The 19,240-nt window shown below is 36.5% G+C and overlaps 1 long non-coding RNA gene across 2 annotated transcripts; it reads right to left on the bottom strand.

Moving 5' to 3' along the window:
• Positions 1 to 240: 240 nt before the first annotated feature.
• LOC131643062 (uncharacterized) lies at positions 241 to 3,113 on the bottom strand. Of its 2 annotated transcripts, none has more exons than XR_009296127.1 (6): positions 2,896 to 3,113; positions 2,139 to 2,772; positions 1,991 to 2,068; positions 1,761 to 1,882; positions 1,254 to 1,306; positions 241 to 496 (listed from the first exon to the last, which is right to left on the bottom strand). It is a non-coding gene; the product is annotated as an uncharacterized LOC131643062 (long non-coding RNA). The 2 variants fall into 2 exon arrangements; XR_009296128.1 differs by having other exon boundaries at positions 2,139 to 2,767.
• Positions 3,114 to 19,240: the final 16,127 nt, after the last annotated feature.

Genomic DNA, 19,240 nt, shown 5'->3' with positions numbered 1-19,240 from the left:
TGATGTTTCAGTCTACGAAAAATGCATGGAAAATCTATATAAAAACTAGCAATTATACACACACACATGAATTATACTAAAGAAAACAGTAAGATAAAAAGAAAAGAAAAAAAGCTAATGATATATGTATTCACAAATGTAGCTCAAATTGAAGATGGACTATCAAACAATAAAACAATTACTCATCATCATGTTTTCATTCGTTTAATTATCTACTAAAAGAATTTTGCAATCTACAAGATATGAAGTTATGAACATTTCATGAATTAAGTAATAAAAGCTCAAATTAACACACCTGATGTGTAAGCCAGGAGTGTCTGTCTCTCATCTCAATCAAGAATTCATTCTATCATGAACTGATTTATAACACTACTTTTAGGAAGAAAAAAAAACGGCTTGCAGTGAGATGCTGCAAAATCAATTTACCACTATTTTGTGAAAGTCATCTGACATTACACGAGCAATCTCTCTCATAGCAGTAGTGCCAACCCCAGGCCTGAAAGAATCCAAGAAATAAAAAAAATACATCATCAAAATTTGATAAAGAAAAGCCATGAATGAAATGAAGCTATACCTTCCAACAAATAAAATGCTTTTTCCATATTGAAGCAGATCATAAACCATGTCAATATGGCCAGTGACCGCCCTCCCAATTCAACAGGCCAAACCAACAATACAACCATTTCTAATTAGGAAGCCTTCACACGATACTCCTTGTACACTACCAAACAATAACATATCCACAACACAAAGAAAGTAGACTCCACACTCAATCAGAGCACCACCAGAAAACACACAGAACCCAACACTCACTTAAGTTTGGTTTTCAAATTTTTACCTACCCAAAGCCATCTCAACCTGCTCTATGACAAAATGCAAAAAGGTTTCACCAACCATACAAAACAACTTGGCTTGAGAACACATTAGAGAACAACCTTCCAATGTGGGAATCTTTCAAAAACATGACTTACCATTTTTTCGCACATCCGTACATTGCTTCAGATGATGTTCCAACAATAACAGATTATTAATGGTATGATGAACATTAGAAGACAAACACAACATGAAAAGTAATAAGAGAATACCAATAGACAAAACACAATCTACAACAAAAAGACAAGATATACTGTTTGGTCATGTCAACCAAATCTCATCAATGAAAAACTGATGTGATCATGTCAGTAAATTGACAATAGCCTGTATCTTTTAACACAAGGTAATTTAAGATCTTTTACTATACACAAAATATTTACCTGCTCTTGCAAAATTGCATGCAGAGTGCAGTGTACATATCCCTAGCCATACCCTTGGCATCATGATAGGGATCGAAAATTGAGATAAACGGAAAATATAATATTGATTGAATTAAGAACTATTACAGAGACTGATCCCTATAATCCCAGAGCAAATGCTCCTCAGAGGAGAGATGAATCTCTCTCTGCCCAAACCCTAACCCTAATAGGAAAAACAGAAAATAATAATCATACTAGCTACTGCCCCATACACTCCTATTTATATGGGGAATACTAACTAAACTAACTCCTATTTATTTGGATGATAAAAACTAACTGACTAAGCCACTCCTAATTATTTGCGGAATAAAAACTAACTAATTGAGCTAACTCCTATTTATTTGGTTTGGACTAAGGCCCAAACTAATATCCTAACACATCACCACACAGATAAAGTGTTAATTAAGATTTAAGTGAGGCTGTATATTGTAAATTGGAAATAAAAGTATCAAGAGAAAAAGTAAGCACCTTCTCCATCATTTAATGTTGGACATATTCCTTTGTGGGCCATTTCGTGAGAAGGCAACAATGAGCTCAGAAAGTGCACCACCATTAACAAAGTGGTTCAATTCGTCTTCATGAATATAGTCCTTTAAAAAAAATTAAAATCCAATATAAAGTATGATATTTTTCTCACATATACCCACATTACTTGGTTGCTTAAAGTCATAAATCTACATAGTAGGCATATAACTTACCACTGAACGGTTCCTACATCCAAAGAATAAAACAGAGGGGCCCAGTTCAGCTCCATCTTCTTTCAGAGCTAATCTTTCCTGAAGAAAAAATAGGAAAACAGATGCAATCAGTATTAACAGAATGAACATCAAGTCTGTTAGTTCAAACCTGCAAGAAACCTCGGAAAGGAGCCAACCCAGTGCCAGGACCTATCATAATTACAGGCACTTTATTATCAGCTGGGAGTCTAAAATTGGATTGCCTGACAAAGATAGGAGCCCAATACAGTCCTGACTTTTCTCCAATGGTACAAAATTTTGAAAATCAAAACATAAGGTAAGTCAATTCTTTGAAATGAAGTAATAGTACATCTCTCAAATGACAGCATTTCCATCAAATTTCAAAAATTGCCAGATATCACGACTGATATTAATATTTAACCATTTCATAGATTCAAGTTGACTTTTATTCTCGTTATGTAGGAAAGTAACAGACCATGAAAAACTGATATAAAAAATCTAAGTAGTATAATTTCACTTTATAAAACTCTATGGATGAATAAATGAAATAAAAGTCATCAAAATAATAGACCATGAATGAGGCCCTGAATGCATATGGAAAAAGAATTGAACATTGAGCAAAATAAGATACCATGAATTATCGGCTATCTCTTCACCGACCTTACATTCGACTTCTAAAACAGTCTTAATTTCTGGCCCTGTTTCAGCAATAGCAAAAAACCTCTTTTGTAGCAAAAAACCTCCTTACTCAAAATCAGAAAACCAGAACACTCCTTCCTACACTAAATTCAACAACACAAAGGGAAAATAACATAAGAAAATCATCATTTTTTCTTGTTATTATTTCAATGTTGCTTACAGGTTGAAGGGAGATTCGAGAAAAAAGAGAGAAAATCGCAACCCACCTCAATGTCGATTGTCTCCGCCGATTCCAGACGAAGCTTCTCGGTGCCACTCTTCCCAAAACTCTGTCGTCGTTTAACACACACCCCACAACATGTTCTTACCCTCAGATTTCTGAACCCTCATCTTCAATGTTTTGGAGAGAGAATGAAGAAGATAATTATGAAGAATGAGAGGTGTTAGGGTTTGTGGGGTTTAGAGAGAAGAGGGAAAACAGGAGAGAGATAGTGAGAGTTTTGAAAATGACAAAAATGTGGAAAGAGGGTGGATAGAGAAGAATGAGAGGGAAAAAGAAATTTGAAAAAATTGTATGCCACTTGTACAAAAGGACTCTTTTTATTGGTTGGAATTAATTTAATTAGTAAATTACGATAAGGGGCAATTCTTAGTGTTAATGTAAAATGTAAGGAAGGGTAATTTAGACGGTTTGGTGGCATATTTCATTCTTAGTTAGGTAGTTGATTGAGAAACAGTTTCTGTTTTAGGGTTTTGTTTGTCAATTGTTTAACTGGTTGTGTGTTTTGATTGCGTAATCTCAGGATGAATTTACTCTAGCTACTCCAACAATATTGGAGTAAGTATGACCTGACCTGATTTCTTGGAGGTGTTATGGGTTGTTCTAGAATCCTATTTGAAGATTGGTCCAAGCCCATGTCTGCTCGCTACTGTTGTTTTATAAAAGACCAGCTAATCCTAATTGCAGTGTGTGTTTTTAAGGACTCCGTGTTGTAAGTTCCATATGTGTGCATTCATAAACCTTTAGGGGTTGAATGCTAGTTTAATCTCCAAAGCTGTTAAGCAAGGAGAGTAGTATCGTTTTCATAAGCTTTTAAGCATTGAGGATAGTGAGGAGGGCCTCATACCTAGGTGAGTCTTAGGTAGAAGTAATATGAAGGGTAGTAATTAAGTGAGAAATTGTAAATGGGGAAGTTTAGCTTCGAATTGATAGTATCGTATATTGGATTCATCCCTGGCTTGGTAGCCCCTAGAGGAAGAAGGTTGTTCCAAACTGGGTAAACAATTTCGTGTGTTATTTACCTTTTTGCACTGTTATTGTTTTCATTATTGTTGTTGTTTGTTCTATTAGTTTCATCAATAGATATTTGTGTCGTGTCATCTCATTCGACATCACATATCTGATACCAGAATTTCAATTGGTATCCGAGCAGGCATCCTGCTCTGCATCTGGGTGATATCTAGGGAGGTTACTTTCTGGTACGATGGACAAGGAAGGAGGATTTTTGAACAGACCACTTGTTCTGGATGGAAGCAATTATGACTACTAGAAACCTCGTATGGTGGTTTTCTTGAAGTCCATATGTATCCGGGCTTGGAAGGAAATTTTGAAATGATGGAAGCATCATGTTGTTATAGGAGCAGATAAACAACCCACTATTGTGCCAAGGCTTGAAGAAGACTGGAACAAAGAAGAGGATGAACTTGCTCTTGGCAATTCTGAAGCTCTAAATGTCATCTTTAATGGAATTGACAAGAATATATTTAGGTTGATGAACACATGTGAAGTAGCCAAGGATGCATGGGAAATTCTCAAAACTGCCCATGAAGGTACATCCAAAGTGAAGATGTCAAGACTCTAGCTTCTAGCCACCCAATTTGAGAATCTAAGGATGAAAGATGATGAAAGTATTCATGACTTTCATATGAATGTACTTGAGATAGCTAATGCATCCAGTGCATTAGGAGAAAAGATACCAGAAAAGAAACTTGTGAGAAAGAAGCTTAGGCCCCTTCCCAAGAGATTTGACATGAAGGTGACTGCTATTGAAGAAGCTCAAGACATTAATTGGATGAGATCGGATGATCTAGTAAGATCTCTTCAGACGTTTGAGTTAAGCATCAATGATAGAGCCGATAAAAAGAACAAAAGCATAGCTTTTTGTTGTTTCTCTATTAATTGAATTGTAATTATGTTTGGTAAAACTAATATAGTAGTAATTAGTGAAGTAGGAATTATACTTGTAAGAGAAAACAAGTTGAAGATCTACTTGACAGAAGAACATGCTGTGTTGAAGAGTTTCAACATCTGCAAGCAACATGTCAAAGAAGATGTCGAAACATCTTCCATTCGACATCGCGCTTGAATCAGAACTGATGTTGATTGAATCTGACTCAGCATTTAATAGCAATGCAAAATATTACTAACCAATATTATGCAAGCATATGTGGCACAAAGAAAAATCTAGAAGAATCAAATCAGAATATGTTTGATTGAAGACATTCTAATTTTGGAGATTAATTAGGAAGATTTGATTGAAGACCTATTTTGTAGGAGAATCTTTTGGACATTTGTAACAACATATTTGTTGTGATTAGAAGCCCAAATCCAGTTGGGTAATATGTTATAAATAGAAGCATTGTAACCTAGGTTCAAAGTGTGAATACAAGATTACAATCACAAAGATGTTTTTGATTCATGGCAAACTCAATAAGCATACAAGCAACAAGGTGGAAGCAGAAAACTCAAAGAAAAGCAAGCATTGATCGTTCATTTCAGAACAGGTCGACCTACTATGCTTATAGGTTGACTCAACACAAGAAAAACAAGAAGAATGCAGAAAAGCAGCTGTCAGGTCGACCTACTGTCAACCCAGGTCGACCTAAAATGGAGAAAAATCCATATACTTCTGCTAGGTCGACTCACACATCATCTAGGTCGACCTAAATAGATGAAATTTACATACCAGCCTGCTAGGTCGACCTACACAACAACTAGGTCGACCTAATCTGAGAAAATGTCCCCAGAATGCATTTGAAGAGGATTCTGGTCGACCTACTCCTTAAACAGGTCGACCTAACTGGGAGCAAAATTCTGCAAGCTCTGCTAGGTCGACCTAAGCACCACAAGAGGTCGACCTAACTGATCAAGAATGCCAAAAATTCTGTTTCTCTCATCTCCAACTGTTAAGCTATCATATATATTGTCCAAGGTTCATTATTGAATGTAACACCAACGACTGAAAGATACACAAAGGCTTCTCATCTTCGTTCTTCGTCATCTCCAACACAATTACACATAATCATTCTTGCGTTGAGGGTTAGTGATCGAGTTCGATAACGTCCATGGAACGGAATTGAAGATTCCTAGTGGGTGAAGATTTGTGGGGTTTTTGGTGAATAAAATCTGCGGGTTTTGTCCTCCAAGATAGGTGTTTCTTGGGGGTTTTTATCAAGAGGTTTCATCGAGGATCCGGCTGAGTGTGAAGATTGAAGAACAAGGGTTCGAGGGAATTGAAGACACTGCAGAAAGGGATCAAAGTGAAGCTCTTGGATAACCTTGATCTGACTCAAGATTAAGGGGGAAGAAGATTCAAAGGATCGACATAATTGGTTTATGGTTTATCGCTTTGTTATCTTCTTTGTATATACTACTTTCAACATTAATGAAAGATTACCCAATTTCAGTTTGGAATTGGGGGCAGACGTAGTCGTAGCGAGGACGATCGACGAACTGCCTAAACAAATATCGTGTTCTTGTCGCTTTTACTTTTTCATTTACATTCTGTTCATATTTGGTCATAATAGCAAATTGATCAACGATTCGAGTGTTAAGATTGTGAATTAAGAACTTATATAAACATCACAATCCATCACATATTGAATCACCTTCAATTTGATCATTATCACCAAGTGTTTGCATATTTGTTTCTATCACTTTTACTGCATTGCAAACATTGTCCATCATACATGAAGTTAATCTGATTTTCAATAAGAGCAACGCTTTGATTCTGCAACGTATACTCTTATCACTTACCTCAAGTTTTTGACTGGTTGTTAAACACATATACAATCGTTTCGATAGTGGTTCGGAATAGACGCGAGTCGATTCAGAATCACTTCCGCTGAAAAGTCGTTTAACTCTGTAAAACTGTGAACGATCTATTCACCCCCCTCTAGATCCCAAGGCCAGCGTCTAACAAGTGGCATCAAGAGCTCTGGTTTATTTCGTGCTACGTGAAACACTTATTGGAAAGATGGCTTCCGGACCTAAAGGGGCTCACAATAGAGCTCCAGTTTTCAACGGTGAAAACTATGGCTATTGGAAGGATTGTATGTGTGTCCACATCAATGCAATTGATAGGAACATCTGGACAGCTATTGTTAATGGTCCCTTTCAGATCACCATGACAAATGCAGCTGGTGCAGTTGTTCCAAAACCAGAAAATACTTGGGATGCTGAAGATGAAAAGAGATATGCATACGATTGGAAAGCGAGAAACATTCTAATGTCAGCTCTAGGAGTTGATGAATACTATCGCGTTTCCCATTGTAGATCAGCTAAAGCTATGTGGGACACATTGCAAGTTGCCCACGAGGGAACGGATGATGTCAAACTAGCTAGGATCAATACGTTAACTCAAGAGTTCGAACTCTTCCACATGGAAGATGGTGAATCCATCGAAAACATGCAGAAGAGATTCGTTCACCTGAAAAATCGGTTAAATTCTCTTGATAGACCTGTTTCCAATGCAGTTGCTACTAACAAAATCTTAAGATGCTTGAACAGGGAATGGCAACCCAAGGTTACAACAATAAAGGAAGCAAATGATCTAAACACCTTAGACATTACCACTCTCTTTGGTAAACTAGAGGAACATGAACAAAACCTTAAATGCCTTGACATGCATGAGAAAAGGGCAAAGAAAGAAAAGAACATGGAGAAAGAGGTAGAGAAGAAGTCAATAGCTCTAAAAGCTTCAAGCTCCAAGACCTCAAGACAAGAGCCAAAGGATAGTGATACAAGTGATGACGAAGACTCCGATGATGAGGAAATGGGACTATTTGTGCGAAGATACAACAAATATCTAAAGAAAAATGGAGCAAAACATTCTGACAAAGGCTTGATCAACTATAGAAAGCAATCAAACAAGTTCAAACAAGATGATGACAACAAAGGAAAAATCAAAGGTCTTTGCTTCAATTGTGGGAAAGCCGGTCACTACAAACCGAATTGTCCATACCTTAAGAAAGAAAAGGAGAAGAACCAAAGCAAAGGTCATAACAAATCTAAAAGAGCCTACATAGCATGGGAAAGTGATTCATCTAGTGAAAGCTCATCAAGCGATGAAGAAGAATCAGCAAACCTATGTTTCATGGCTCATCAACACAAGAAAAAGAAAGCTGTAAGTCATCTTAAACCTGAACTCGTAGATAAGGTATCTCATTCTCAACTAAAACTTGCTTTTGAAGAATTACATAGAGATGCAATTAAAGCTTTCAAACTTTTGGCCTCAAATAAGAAATTTTTTTCATATCTTGAATCAAAAGTTGAGAAAACCGAAAAGGATATGGAAGCTTTAAAACAATCTATGCTAGACATTCAAAAGGATAAAGTTGAAATAGATCCTACATCATGGTTTGGTTGTGAGACATGTCACATTTGGCAAAAAGAAGTAAGAGATCTAAAAGCCAAGTTAGACAAGGCTCTACAACCAAAAGTGACTTTTGCGGTTGATCCAAATAAGTTCAAAAGATCGTATACTCCTTTATATAGTAAATACACTTTTGTACCAAAAGCATCAACTAGCAAAACTCCATATTCTCATCATATTACCTGTCATTATTGTTGCAAAAAGGGACATACCATTGAAAAATGCAAATTTAGGAGAATTTTAGTTCCTAAAGGAGTATTTCAATGGTTGCCTAAGTGCAACAATGTCTGTACTCACCATCCAGGACCCTATGAAGATTGGGGACCTTCCACTCTAAATTAATTTTGCAGGAAAAGTGTCTTGACATCGCCGAAAGGTGGTGGTTCCTTGACAGCTGGTGCTCAAGACACATAAAGGAAGACATACCACTCTTGGTATGTCATCTATAAAGACAGATTGAAGAACCATACTTGGCAGAGGAAATGTAGGTGACCTGGCCATCACAAATGTATAAGATACATCACAAATACAAGTTAACCCGAAAAACACAAAGGACGCATTACTTGATGTGCAATTGGCAAGTTGCATTGCAAAGAAATTTTAAACCTATTCTAAGCAGAATATTGTTTGGGACCATGTCCCGCATCCGGGAGAACATCAAGTGATCGATACTAGATGAGTTTTTCGCAAAAATCAAGCAAATCAAGCTGTGAAACATTCCATCAAAACAATTCATCATCAAATCTAGGAGTATGGCACACTAACAAGAGGACTCCACACAATGATGACAAAACACCTACATATTGAGAAAGCGGTAACATGTTTATTGTTCACTTCCAAAAATTTTATTGATGCTATAATATGCTATCAATTAACATGCTTATAGTGACTTCATATATGTTTATCTATATATCTCAATTACATATGTGTTTATCATCTCCACTCATAACATATCATAATTTGGGCATACAAGCAAGCAACTAAGCATAAATCCATCATATAGCAACATCTCTAAGTCATTTCAAACATTTTGAAGCAATTTAGGTCGACCTACCTTGTATCTGAGTCGACCTACAGAGGAAAAATTTCAGCAGAAACTAAAATTGTCCAGTTACGTCGACCTACTCACTCTTTAGGTCGACCTAAACTGGTTATTTTTCTCACTACCTCTGTTAGGTCGACCAGGCCTTCATTTAGGTCGACCTACTGGTTCAAAAATTCCCAAATTGGGTCTGTTAGGTCGACCCGACCCATCCCCATACATAATCATTCTTCATTCTTTCCATCTTCATTCATTCTCACTTCATTGTGTACGGCCAACCCTAATTCCTCAAAGTTCAAAAAGTGTCAAAATCATCTCTCTCTCTCTCACAAATCTTCAACAACCATGCCTCCAAAATCAAGAAAGGGAAAGGAAGTTGCGTCTGGATCATCCTCACAACCGGTAAGTGCTGTAGCCCTTGTTCACCTTGATTGCAGAGATAATTTTGAAAAATGGCAAATGAAAAGGAAGGTAGTGAAGCAATATATCTTTAACCAACATGTTGCTAAGAATATGCATATTCCTGATGTTGTTAGTCTTATTAAGCATCAGAACGTTCACCCCCTTTTGGAATGTGCCACACCGTACTGTGAGAACACTGTTAGGGCCTTCTATGCAGGGTTCACAAGAGAGGAAGGCTGTAATTTTAGGTTTAAGATGGGGTCAAGATCTCATATTGTTGACAAACGAGCATGGATTAGTATCTTTGGTCTTACACTCTTGGGAGACGAAGTTCGTATAGAAGACGGTGACCTCCCGGCCAATTATGATCATGTCGCTTACATGACATCCATTCTCAAAGATCCTGCTGTTCTTGACAAGCAAAATGAATCCATCACAGCCGGTCACCTAAAAAGGGATCCCAGGCTCCTTAACTGGATTATCTCAAGAGTCATTCGACCACGAGCAGGCGGATTTTCCAGAATTGAAAGAAATGAGATTGTGTTAATGTACCTGATTCAAAACAGGACGCGTGTGCACTGGCCACACTTTCTGACTGCCAAGTTTCAAGAGATACAACAAAAGACTACTGCTTTATGCTATGGCTCGATCATTCAAACCATAGTAAACCACTTTGGCATGAAACTGGATGGGTTGTCTTATGTGCACATGAAACAGAACCAGGATTTCTCTCAAACAACTTTAACTCTCATGGGATATCATTGGGATCCGAATAAGAAAACCTACTATCTTATACAAAAGGGAACCGGAAGAATTATCTACAACTATGATGATCCTACTGAATTTGGTCATACTGTAGGAAATGAAGAAGAGGGAAATGATCAAGAAATAGCAAATGATGAGGATCAAACCATGGAAGATATAGCTCATGACACGGATCCAAATTGGCAATATGTTCCTTCTCAAGAGGAAGAAATCCCTTGGGGATACACGACTCCACCTCCACAAGATCAGTCCAACATTATCTCCATGCTTGAAAATATGCGACTTCAACAACAACAACATTTTGAATCACAACAGCTCCAGTTACAGACCATGCAACAACTTCAACAAGAGAGATATAATGAACAGCAACTTCAATATCAATCACAACAGCTCCAGTTCCAAACCATGCAACAGCTACAACAAGATCGATATGATGAACAACAACTTCAATATCAATCGCTATACGGCTTGATTCAAGACCACAATAATGATTTTGAAACATTTGCATCCAACTCTGTCCTAAGACAAAATCAGTTTGAAGAAACTGCTCTGAATCGTCATGCAAACATAAGCCAAAGCTTCGACACTTTCAACTTATCTGTGCTGGATCTGTTGGAACAGGTTGAAGAAGATCGCCCGCACACGTTTCAGAGAGGAAGAGGAAGAAGGGGCAGGCGCTAGGATGCATTCTTCATCATATCATCATATCATTGCATCTTATCTCATCATAATTATGTTATATTTCTATGTGTCGTCACACTCTTTTGTAGTTTGCTTATATCTCGGATCATTGTTATGATAAAATGTACTGCTAAACATGTTTGGATCTTATGTATCTTATGGTTTATCTATGTTATTTTATTGTCAACTTCACTGTTTTATCATTTTCATGTCATTTTATCTATGTTTCTCTCGTCGCTCTTCTACTCTCCTGTTTTCTCTTTGTTTTCTCTTTTTGATGTTGTCAAAGGGGGAGATAGATGCTGAGTGCTGAGTGTACAGGGGAGCTTTGTTGAGAGATTGCCTTGTTGAGAGATAGATGCTGAATGTACGGGGGAGCTTTGTTGAGTCTTTATCACTTACTACCAAAGCTTCGATTACTAGTTTGCCATCATCAAAAAGGGGGAGTATGTGAATACAAGATTACAATCACAAAGATGTTTTTGATTCATGGCAAACTCAATAAGCATACAAGCAACAAGGTGGAAGCAGAAAACTCAAAGAAAAGCAAGCATTGATCGTTCATGTCAGAACAGGTCGACCTACTATGCTTATAGGTTGACTCAACACAAGAAAAACAAGAAGAATGCAGAAAAGCAGCTGTCAGGTCGACCTACTGTCAACCCAGGTCGACCTAAAATGGAGAAAAATCCATATACTTCTGCTAGGTCGACTCACACATCATCTAGGTCGACCTAAATAGATGAAATTTACATACCAGCCTGCTAGGTCGACCTACACAACAACTAGGTCGACCTAATCTGAGAAAATGTCCCCAGAATGCATTTGAAGAGGATTCTGGTCGACCTACTCCTTAAACAGGTCGACCTAACTGGGAGCAAAATTCTGCAAGCTCTGCTAGGTCGACCTAAGCACCACAAGAGGTCGACCTAACTGATCAAGAATGCCAAAAATTCTGTTTCTCTCATCTCCAACTGTTAAGCTATCATATATATTGTCCAAGGTTCATTATTGAATGTAACACCAACGACTGAAAGATACACAAAGGCTTCTCATCTTCGTTCTTCGTCATCTCCAACACAATTACACATAATCATTCTTGCGTTGAGGGTTAGTGATCGAGTTCGATAACGTCCATGGAACGGAATTGAAGATTCCTAGTGGGTGAAGATTTGTGGGGTTTTTGGTGAATAAAATCTGCGGGTTTTGTCCTCCAAGATAGGTGTTTCTTGGGGGTTTTTATCAAGAGGTTTCATCGAGGATCCGGCTGAGTGTGAAGATTGAAGAACAAGGGTTCGAGGGAATTGAAGACACTGCAGAAAGGGATCAAAGTGAAGCTCTTGGATAACCTTGATCTGACTCAAGATTAAGGGGGAAGAAGATTCAAAGGATCGACATAATTGGTTTATGGTTTATCGCTTTGTTATCTTCTTTGTATATACTACTTTCAACATTAATGAAAGATTACCCAATTTCAGTTTGGAATTGGTGGCAGACGTAGTCGTAGCGAGGACGATCGACGAACTGCCTAAACAAATATCGTGTTCTTGTCGCTTTTACTTTTTCATTTACATTCTGTTCATATTTGGTCATAATAGCAAATTGATCAACGATTCGAGTGTTAAGATTGTGAATTAAGAACTTATATCAACATCACAATCCATCACATATTGAATCACCTTCAATTTGATCATTATCACCAAGTGTTTGCATATTTGTTTCTATCACTTTTACTGCATTGCAAACATTGTCCATCATACAAGAAGTTAATCTGATTTTCAATAAGAGCAACGCTTTGATTCTGCAACGTATACTCTTATCACTTACCTCAAGTTTTTGACTGGTTGTTAAACACATATACAATCGTTTCGATAGTGGTTCGGAATAGACGCGAGTCGATTCAGAATCACTTCCGCTGAAAAGTCGTTTAACTCTGTAAAACTGTGAACGATCTATTCACCCCCCTCTAGATCCCAAGGCCAGCGTCTAACACAAAGGTCGACCAACATGTAAAATTATAAGGGTTGTCGTTGTCGATGAACCACCCGGTTTGTGGGATGGTAATCGTGTTCTCACTCAGAAGCCTTTAGGTAATGAGTTGAGTATTATTCTTGGTGGAAGCTTTTAAGTTACTCCAAGTATGTGTTCTTAGTCTAGATTCAAGGCTGAGTATGAAGGGAAGTGCAGCTTCCTGCTCGGCATAGGAGTGTGTCTCCTCATCATGGAAGTGTGTCTTCTATTCAATGGAGACAGGATTGTGGATATTAGGCCGTTGCTATAGCTCATGGGACTGGAGAACTGTACAACATCATTGCGATGATAGGAAGTCTGATAGGGATATTCCATATCTAGGGAGGACCTAGGTAGAAGGGTCATTGGATAGGGATTAAGTGAGGGGTTGTAAACTTCGGACTAGTTTAGCTCTAAATTAATACTGCTGATAGTGGACTTTATTCCTGGCTTGGTATGCCCCATAGTAGGTGTGATTTCACCGAATTGGGTCAACAATTTTGTGTGCACTTTACTTTTCAGCAACTACTTTAACTGTCTTTATCATGCATATGTTGTTGATGATAGACCATATGTCTCGACATCCTATGAGACATCTGAGTTCTGTCATACCAGAATTTCAATTGGTATCAGAGTAGGCATCCTGTTCTATCTCTGGATGAGATCCTGGAAAGATAATTTATGGTTCATGTGTAAGAAAGATAGTTTTGCAGAAAATTTATATGGACTTGGTCAGTTCATATGGTTAAGAATGGTCCCTAGAAGTGGAGGATGGACTATCCGTGACATAGTGTGTGGGGACATTGCCTCGAGGCTATCAGGAGAGCAGTGACTCATGTTGTGCCTGAATCTTCGTGAAGGAGTTTTCCGTTTATTCCGCTGCATCAAATGGAAACTTCTGGTGTATCCTTTGATGATGTATCCTATGGTGTGATACATGGAGGATTTTATCAATTAACTTATTAAAGTAGGTAAAGATACTTGAGGTTTGTCTCAGGTCCACTCATAAAGGCATTTTTAATAAGTACATTGATAGGAGATCGGAAGAAAGCAATTTATTTTTGCTCTCTGCTCTGGAAGGCCAACCACGGGTCTTTGTTGAAGGGTCTCTTGGTGCAGTTCTTGAATTATGTTCTACAAAATGTTGAGACATCATAGCAACAAATTATGCAGAATTTTGCTGGTTAAAGAGATTGCACAATAGATGCTTTGGGGGCTGAACAAATATGGATTGATCGAATATGTTTGGAACCTACTCCTGATCTGGAAGAGGAGGCATCTGGATCTAAGAAGTTTCATTGCTAGAAACTTGTCTTAGATGAATATGTTGATCACGACACGAGTAACATATGGGATACTTCTTGGGTTGGTTTATTTCTAATCCAATGAAGTAGGACTACAGAAGCTTAGCATGCGGTTGTATTCGAAGGACATCTCAACAAGGTTATTCTAGTATAAAGTCTATACTAATCTCTGACATCTGTTTGGTTCTTCTGACCAAAGGAATCAAAAATTCAGAGAAAAGGACTTAAGGCAGTAGTTATCCAAGGATGGATAATGAAGGCGTATCAATCTATGTTTAATGGTTGATTGAAATCTTCACTTTGGAAGTATCATCCAATTAATTGGATTGATTATTCAGTATTTTCTTGAGAAAAGGGAGTGAAACATGCCTCATCAAGAACAAGGTATGTACACTCAAGGGAGGTCCCTCTTGAGTGAGTCCAATTATGTAGTGTCCTTACATATTGGAACTACTGGCTATGCACTAGGGCTGAAGTGCATTAGTTAGCCATGAAGAAGCTAAGGCGGTTATGGTATTGTGTAAAATTTACCACCTGCTAGATGCTTCTACCTCAGATACCTGATTAGAGGGAATATCCTTTTAAGGTGAAGAAATTTGGCTCCTACCACCTCAATGTCAGACAGGAGGTATGTTCATATGTTCCTTAGGTGTGAATCATGCTTTTGAATGAAGTCATGACCTGCTCATAAAGGATGATCGATTATTGAAGGTCTCTTGTCCCCTGCAAGAGTTGTACAGAGATTACTATGGTAGTTCCTCCAGAAACCATAATTGCTGAATCTAAGTGTAAAAGTAGATGTCAGATCCGATGTTAAGACATCATCTCAGGTATTTATCTCTTCAACAAATGAAGGCCAATTTTGTCCAGAATGAAGCACAAGGTCGAACCACTGGGCAATTCTAGAGTTGTTGTAATGAAGAAGGTTGTCATGACTTTTGTCATGTGGATGCAACAGCCTAAGCCACAGTCTGAACTCTTAGGGCCCGTTTGGTGCGCAGGATAAAAGACAGGATAGGATATCTGTATCATATCCTATCTCAATCCAGTGTTTGCTGACACAACAGGATAGGATAAGTTAATCCTGAAACTTATCCTATCCTGCCTCACTAGTTCAAATTGTTATCCTAAATATGAGCTAGGTTAGAATCCGGCAGGATAGGATAAGAAAATGATTTACTAATTTACCCCTATAAAATATAATTTGAAATTAAATATGACAAAATATAAATAAAAATTAATTTGATATTAAATTAAAAATATTAATAATTAATTTAATAAAATAAAAAATTAGAATATTTAAAAATAAAATAATTAATAAAAATTTAAAAATATAAATTCTAATTTTATTTTTTATCAAATTAAATATATGTTCTTGCAAGGCTAATTTTGTTATATATATATATATATATACACACGAGAATTCATGATCTTTTTCAAGAAAAATTGAAATTATTTACTCAATAGCGTCAATGAATTTTTTTTATTATAATTTTTTTTACCAATTTATAAATTTTAAAATATTTTACAAAATAATTTTTAAAAAATATAGTTGTTTCACAAGAGTATATATATATACTTATTTGAAATTATTTACTCAATATTATCAATGAGTTTTTTTATTATTGAAAAATATTATTTTTTTATGAATTTATTAATTTTAAAATATTTTACAAAATAATTTAGAAAAAATATAGTTATTTTACAAGCGTGTGTATATATATACTATCTGTTATCCTCTGTCAACCAAACACATGATAGGATAAGGTTTATCATGTCTGTATCATATCCTATCTTTATCTTGCTTGATATCCTATCATGTCTCTATCATATCCTGCGCACCAAACGAGTCCTTAAGGTTTAGGAAGAATATAGAGAATTTATTTTCTCTATATGGCTGAGTAACTTAATCAAAAGAGCTACTGAGTATTGAGAGTTTATTTCTCTCATTGGTGGAGTATGACAACCAGATTTAGCCTTCAAAGTTGATATCCTAAATGATGTTAGAGCATCATGATTACTGGTTGTTAACAAGTTCATCACTATATTCAGAAGTGGTGTTTCTGAACATCACAGTGTCATACCCCAATTTTTGACCCTAAAATCATACATCAATTGCATATTAATCATTAATCAAGAGCACCATTGTGAGGCTCTATCTTTGATACTGTGATTGTCTCTGAGGGGAATCATCAAGTACTTTTAGCTTTTTATTTGTTCATGCTAACCAAAATAAAAAAAAATATGTGTTTTGTCTCTTTTGTTTATATTTTACAAGTAAAAGATCGGACAAAAAATCAAAACAGTGCAAGAAAACATTTTTTGGAAATTTGAAGGTGGAAATCGATTTACCCCTATGGGAAATCGATTTCCTGTGCGCAAAATTCAAAAAAATATAAGGAGCGAAGCTTGACATCATTTTGGCACCTTTTTTATTTGATCATTTTACCAATTTTCCACCTCACCAAAATTAATCCCTTCATTAAACCCACTTAAACCTCATTTTACCATTTAAATGTGTTATACCCCAAAATTTGCCCACATCTTTTTTTAAGAAAACTTCAATCTGAAAATTAAGAGTTTCATATAAACATGGATTTTTATTTCAAATATCCTAAACATATGAAGTGCTTAAATTTCAGAATTTCTCTTACACAGTAACTTGGCTAACAGTGGAATTTATTCTTACGCAAACGCCAAATGCTGTTCATTACACCACAAATACTATTTATTTATTTTACAGATAAATAGTACTAACACAGTTCATGCAGGGTTAAATTTTTTTTTTTTTGCAGGCGCAAAAGCAGGAAACTCACACTGTACTGTACACGAACAGTCGGTTGACAGACAAGCTGCAGACAGTACAATTCACAGTGATTTGTACAATCAATCAAATCAATCATTCACAATTCAAATTTCCAAGATTTTTGTGTTAGAAGTCTTCTGAATATCACATGATTAGCAGAAACTCAACACTGCACAAAAATCAGGTACGCTTAACTGCCTCCTATACAGACAGTCCCTAATCAGGGTTTTTCTTGTTTTAACAGGAGCAACAAGTTTTGAGAGCTCAAATGGATTTCATATACATCCATACATCTCAAAGTACCATCATACAAATTTTCAAACTTCAATTCACTCAGACGCACCGTCAGCAGCTCAAACAGTCAACAGACGACCCGTTTGACCAAAAAAGTCAACTGACAGTCAAAAAATGAAATTTTTTGTCAAAGTCCATATTTTGTCAAAGGATTCAACATTTGATCATTGGATGATCACAATTCATCAAGGAAAGATCAAAAATCAACAAAACCCTAAGATTCAAAATTAGGGTTTTTGCCTGAAAAGTCAACTCAACTTTGACTGATCATAACTCTCTCATCCTTCATCCAAAAAATGTCAACCAAAGCTCATTTTGAAGGAAATTCAATTATCTTTCAAATGCAATTGATCCCATGGTCATTGCATTCACCATTTGAAAAATATGGCCAAAGACATTACAGGTCATTTTCAAAGTCAACAAAAAGACACTTTTTTCAAATGGACACACAAGGAGAACCAAAAATCATTTTGATATGAGACCAAAGACATTGGTTAGAGGACTCTTTAAGGTTTCCAAAAAGTGCAAGATCTCCTTCATATGACAAAAATTGAAGGATTTACACCTTGTTGAAGTTGGCTAAATTTTGGGAAAATGCATGAAATCAACATTGCTCAAAAATGTTTTTTTTCCAAAAGATGCCAAGTTTTTGTGGTCCAAACATCTTTGCCATGTTACTATGGGCCTCCCACGACCAAGACAAAGCCCACATCTATATTATCCATTTTTGACATAATTTTATCTTATTTTAAGATTAAAATTAAAGGAAATTGCATGGATAATTGATGGCTTGATCTCCAAGTATGACACACCTCCAAAGTCTTCATTTTTCTGCAGAAAATTGATGCCCAAGACAAGTGCATTGAATAGAAGAAGACTTGGTCAACAATTCAAAGATTTTTAATATTTTAAAAATCAAATTTTCAACAAGAGCAATCAAAGCTTCTTGCTTCACTTCCAAGCAGCCTTTGGCTTATAAATAAGCTATTCTACTTCAGCAACAAGGACACACGAATTGAGGGCAAGAGCATAGCTATCATTATCATAAAATTCTCCAAAAAATACATACACTTTGTAATTTTCAAATTCTATATTCCAAGCAATATTAATACAAACAAAGCTTTCCAATCATCTTCTCAAATCATATATAGTAAGATTGAACTCCTAACATAGTCCCATGAGAGTCGTATAGTGAGCATAGTGTTCTTCATGTACATATGCACTTGACTTTCGTTTTCTTATATGCAATCAATTTCCATGTAAACTAACCATCCTAATATGTTCATAAGGTCCTATAGGAGTGATCTGGGCTTTAACATGAGAGTTACCACGTGAGAATCACCTCATGCCATTAACAAGTGCATATGAGTGTTCATACTTTAAACTCTTCGAATCCATAGCTACAAAGCTCAAATTGCAAAACTAATACCACCATCGTGTTCAGGAGGTGATTTTAAGGGGATCTGGGTCACTTTCATTCACTCTTAACGTTTGTTTTTTGCAGGTTGGGAAGCTATCAAAAGTTGCGTTATTATCATCAAAATAGGGGAGGTTAAAAACCCCCGCTATTTGAATCAAAAAAATCAGACTTCTGGAGGTTGAAGACGACCACGCGTCCCAGCGTGGTTCGTCAGCCCCAGCTTTGACTTTTCA

This window comes from Vicia villosa, unplaced genomic scaffold (assembly GCF_029867415.1).
Source record: "Vicia villosa cultivar HV-30 ecotype Madison, WI unplaced genomic scaffold, Vvil1.0 ctg.006887F_1_1, whole genome shotgun sequence".
Classification (NCBI taxonomy): domain Eukaryota; kingdom Viridiplantae; phylum Streptophyta; class Magnoliopsida; order Fabales; family Fabaceae; genus Vicia; species Vicia villosa.
This window is presented reverse-complemented; position numbering and strand designations above follow the sequence as displayed.